The sequence below is a fragment of the Nannospalax galili genome, unplaced genomic scaffold (genome assembly GCF_000622305.1).
Source record: "Nannospalax galili isolate Female #2095 unplaced genomic scaffold, S.galili_v1.0 scaffold690, whole genome shotgun sequence".
Taxonomy (NCBI): Eukaryota; Metazoa; Chordata; class Mammalia; order Rodentia; family Spalacidae; genus Nannospalax; species Nannospalax galili.
The window spans coordinates 1,520,022-1,525,651 of NW_008329288.1; the positions used below are offsets into that span (position 1 = coordinate 1,520,022).

At 42.5% G+C, this 5,630-nt stretch overlaps 1 pseudogene; it reads right to left on the minus strand.

Annotated features, from left to right (window-relative positions):
- Positions 1–1,873: 1,873 nt before the first annotated feature.
- LOC103735787 lies at positions 1,874–2,732 on the minus strand (annotated as a pseudogene).
- Positions 2,733–5,630: the final 2,898 nt, after the last annotated feature.

Below are 5,630 nucleotides of genomic sequence, written 5' to 3' on the forward strand. Positions count from 1 at the left end.
GACAATAAATGATACCAAATATTGGAGAGGATGTGGGGAAAGGGGAACACTCACCCACTGCTGATGGGGCAGCAAACTTGTTCAACCCCTATGGAAAGCATGGTGGAGAACTCTTAAAAAACTACAAATGAGCCTACCATTAGACCCAGTTATACCACTGCTTGGCATATACCCAAAGAACTCATCCTACTGCAGAGACACTTATACATCCATGTTTGTTGCTGCTCTTTTCACAATAGATAAGGAAGCAATCTAAGTGTCCCTCAACTTATGTGTGGATAATGAAAATGTGGTTCATTTATACCATGGAGTTTTACTCAGCAGTAAAGAAAGATGAAATAACGAAATTTTCAGGTAAATGGATGGATCTAGAAACGTTATACTAAGTGAGGTAACACAGACTCAGAAAAACAAAAGATGTATGTTCTCCCTCATTTGTAAATCCTAGTACCAAATCCTTATAAACAAGTATCCCAGTCACCACCCATCAATATAGCTGCTTTTTCAACAGAGATTCTTGTGGAGTTACACCACTGCTTACACACAGAGATTCTCTGTGAATTGCCCAAGCCTCAGTGGCACATCTAGGATGCAACCTCTATACCTAAGACGCACAGAACATAGAACAAGGGATGAAGAGAACACTAATTCATCTTTCAACTCTCATCAATGAAGCTCCCTCATGCAACAGAGGGCCAGGAACACAAAAGGCGACAAATGGCCAAAACACAGAGAATAAGAGTCGGCAGAGTTTGGGTCCTTGGACAGGACTCCTATATTGAGGTTGACCCATCCATTGCTCAGGGACCAATGTGGGAGAGGGGGTGGAAAGATTGTAAAAGCCAGGGGGGTGGTGCAGGAGCATACAGAAATGATCCTACAGATACCTGGGACCCTTCTCATACAAACCTACAGCAATGATGTCAGCATGCAAAGACCCATGCAAACTTGGGCAGACAAAAACCCAGCACAGAACTGTGGAAATGAACAGCAGGCCCCAATCTTAGTTGAAGAATTATTGGCAGCGGATTACTGCTGGGTGAGGAAAAGCTGATCTTGAAGGGAGAGACTCTAGACAGGCTGACTAAACCCCAGAAGATGAACTTGCACTGAAGGATATCTTGGGACACTAACTTTACATAGGCCTTAATACAAATGACAGAAATGTATGAACTCCAGTGGAGGGGTTATGGGAGGGTGCCAAATGGAAGGGGGGAAGGGGGTATAAAGATGATTTTATGTATGAAATGCACAAAAAATTAATACAAAAATAAAAAAAGCAAAACAAACAAAAAGAACACTAGCTGCTCTTGTGGAGGACTGGGTTTTGATTCTCAGCACCCACAGGGCAGCTAACAGTTCCAAGGGTAACTCCAGTTCCAGGGGAATCTGGTGCCTTCTTTGGCCCTCCGAGGGCATTGCACGACATGGGTGCACTTATACACGTGCAGACAATACACTCATACACATAAAAAAATTAAAAACAATAATCTCAGCACTTGGGAGGCAGAGGCCAGTGGATCTCTGGGAGTTTGAGGCTAGCCTCGTCTACATAAGCGAGCTCTAGGCCAGCTGGGGCTACAGGGAGACCCTGTCTCAAAAAGATCAATAAAATAAAAATAATAAAAAGTTTTTTTTAAAGTTTTAAAGATGCCACATGTGGTATATGTTAAAACAGATATTGTTCTTTTGGTTCAGGGTTGCTCGGAAGACTTTTCTGGTTCCTTATATCTTATGAGTAATTTTTCTACTTTTTGTGAAGAATTATAATTGGTTAGTCTTTCCAAAGAAATTGCACTAGATATGTAGTCTGACTTTTTTTGGGCTGTCCTAAATTGTTTATTGGGTATGACTTTTACAAGTATTACTCACTTTAGTGGTAATGGTAGAGACTAGAAGGGCTGGGCCTTCTCCAACCTGCTCAGAGAGAACAACCAACAGTGTGGTGGAGCTTGTGTCCCTTTCCGAGGCCATGACCCCCATCTCTGTAAATGTTAGCCCACACAACTCCCTGTGCTTTTGGACAGGTTTATTGATGCACTGGGTGTCAGGATTTCTTCTGATAGTTTTATGGAAAGGATCAATGAGAAAAACCTCTATTTACATATGGAATCTTCACCAGCCCACTAAAAATTCAGGACTCTCAAAAGTCCCATAGTGGTTTAGATGATAGCTCCCAAATTCTTTTGACATTTTTGGGGTTAGGGTTACCTCTTCAGAGGGGGGAATGTTAGAGTAACAAAAAGCCCCATTAAAAAAAAAAGAAAAAGAAAGTACACGAAGTTGTCAGGAAAAAGTGATGGGGAGAGATGAGAGAAGTTGGAAGGGAGGGAGGGAGTGGGCATGGATTTGACTAAAACATCACATATGCATGTATGAAATTCTCAATAATTTTTTATGTTAAAAAAAAGTTCCATAGTGGCATACAGCTCTCTCCTTAGCAACAATCTGAAGGCTTCAGGCAAACTTAGCTGGTTAACACCATGATGAACAGGCTTGCCATGAAGTTACCCCCTTAGAAATTGGATGCTTGCAACTGCCATGGCCCACAAGAACCCTGTGTATGATATAACCTTGATTAGCTGGCATGCTTTATCCAGCTGAGTGGGGTGGAGAGCCCAGTGGAGCACAGAAAGCTGGCAGTGTGGCCAGCAGCAGACCCTCAGAAGAAAGAGTATCATGTCAGACTGCTTCTTCCTCCAGGGCTTCTGGATATTCTTATATGCACCCATCTCATCTCAACTCAATTGATAGCTGCTGCCAGATGCAAAAGCTGTAGTATGACTTTTTAACAATATAAATTCTTCCAATTCATGAAAAAAAAAGTTTTAAAGATGTCATCCAACTCTCAGCCATCTACCAGTGACTTACAAAGTGAGGGCTATCCTTGGGAAAATGGGAACTGCCACTGCATTGAGAAGGGTGTTCTGGGGTTATCACTTGAACTCTGTTCCTAGGACAGGTTCCCCCCGTCCCAACACCACCAAAAACCCAAGGCCCAAGTATTCTGGATTCTCTTACTATCACAGCAAAAGCAGTCTGGACTACCCCAACCAGAGGAACAAAATGAAGCCAGTCACTGCTTTACCCCTCACAGGGAATGAGGAGCCTGGCTATGTCCTCATGTTTCCCTGGTTTTCAGAATTAATGAATATTGGCTGTGCAGCATACTCTGGATGCTGTTTAGTGTCTGTTTCATCCGTCCCCACAGTTTGATCAGAGACAGAATAAGGCTGTCTGCCAGAGAGGAAATTAAAGCTCAGGGGCTTGTGTGACTTTATCAGTGACAAAACTTGGACCAGATCTTGGGCTTGATCATCACCTACTCCCATGCTCCTTCTTCCTTGCCCACTGCCAGCCCTGGGAAGGCAGGTTCCACTTCCTCAGGCCTAGAGGCCACTGGGTGAGGACTTTCCGTTTTAAACCAGATGAGATATGGAGGGCAGCAAAGGAGCCACTAGTATGAAATTGTTGTGAGGAGCTGGCAGTTTCCTTCCTCTGCCACGTGAAGTTTTTCCAAATATGGGGAGCCATCTGTTGATGATGTGAGAATTGGGCAACTTCCACTCTCATCATTAGCTTGGCAGCAATGGAAAGTGAGGCCAGAAAGAGCCCTTGTGTATCATAAAGGAAATTCGAGCCGTATGTTTCTCATTCATTTGCTCTTAAGTCATCAAAATGTTGGTTTTAAAGACGCTTTTGATGTCCAGCTTGCTTTCTGCTTTTTTATGGGGGGTAGGGAGGAGGAAGTCACGATTCTTTAGCTGTAATTGCCCAGTTTTGGAAAAGCTAGTGATGGATCTAGTACCTTAGATACCAGAAAGCTAGAGGAAACTCCAGGCAGGGATCTGTCTTTGGAGCATAGGCAGGGACATTTGTTCTCATTCAACAGAATGTACATTGAGCACCTGGTAAGTGCTGGTAAGAGGAATCAGGGAAAGAAGTCATGATCCTTTTCCATGAGCAGTAGTAGACAGCAGGGGAGACACACCTAACACATCACTGTGTCCTTTAGGTCACCCCAGAACTTCTGAAGATGTTCCAGGCTTTAAAATCTTGATGCCTTTTGTCCTTATTACCCAAACAGTCTAATGAATATGTTTGTAACATGACTAGTATCCACAGAGAAATGAACTGTAGAGTTGCTAAGAAGACTGATTCTTCTGGAGAATGTTGGGGAAGCTTTACCGAGATGATGGTGAGCGAGTTGGGACTTAGAGAATGAACAGCATCTCTCTGATGAAGAAGTGCGTCTGAAGCATGTGTGAAGGACCCCTTGAGTCTAGGCAACATTGGGAAGTGCAGAATGACTAACGTGCCAGGGAGGATGATGGGGATGCAGATGGAAGGAACAAGGAGCTGGGACCAGCTGAGGAGAGCTGTGGAAACCTAGTCAAGGGTATGGCTCTCATACAGGCTCTCACACCTCAAGCCTGTAAATTCCCCTCTCATAGCACCTGGGTGTTGTTTTCTGGTGGGAGCATCTGAACACAGGAGACTCTTTGGCCCCAAAGGTCCTCCCGAGTTTATTTACTCTCTTGTCTTCAGGAACCACCAGGTCTAAATTGGTCTAGACACAGGAGAGACTTTCCCATGCGTGAAACATTTTATCTATCTATCCATCATCTATCTATCTACCTATCTATCTATCTATCTATCAATCATCTATCTATCATCTATATCATCTATCTATATCATTTGCCTATCACATCTATCTATCATCTATATCATCTATCTATCTATCTATCTATCTATCATCTATCTATCTATTGTTTTTGAGACAGGATCTCATGTAGCAATTGCTGGCCTTGAACTCTTTTTAGAGCTAAAGATGACCTTGAACTGTGTTTTTTATTTTTTTATTTTTTTGGTATTTTTGAGACACAGTCTCCCTGTAGCCCCACCTGGCATGGAACTTACTGTGTAGACCAGGCTGGCCTTGTTCTTACAGAGATCTGGATGACTCTATATCCTGAGTTCTGGGATTAAAGGCACCACCATGATCGGCTGTTGAATTGCTTTGTTTGTTTATTTATTTATTTTTGAGACAGTCTCTTGTAGCACAAGCTGGTCTTGAATTCTCTATGTAGCACAGGATGACCTTGAACTTCTGATTTTTCTGCTTCATCTCTAAGTGCTATTTTATGTGGTGGCTCTCGAACCCAGAGCCTTGTGCATGCTAGGTATTGTAGCAACTAAGCTACATCCCCATCCCTGCTTGAAGCATTTATTTTTTTACAATTATTTATTTAATAACCACATGATTAGAAGAAGCATTTCATTACAGCATTAACATATTCAATAACGATTTCCAGAGCAAAGATGCATCTCTTTCAATATTGGCTGTAAAGTTTTGGGTTCACAGTTGAATTAATACAGTTATACAATATCGAACTCAGTATTAACCCTATAAGACATAAAATTTAATGAGGTTTTAACCTTTTAAAAAAAATCTCCATTTCCTTTAAAAATATACTGTTTCAGTCAGGCGTGGTGGCACAAGCCTTTAATCCCAGCACTTGGGAGGCAGAGGCAGGTGGATCTTTGTGAGTTCAAGGCCAGCCTGGTCTACATAATGAGTTCCAGGACAGCTGGGGCTACAAGGAGACCCTGTCTCAAAAAGACAAGAA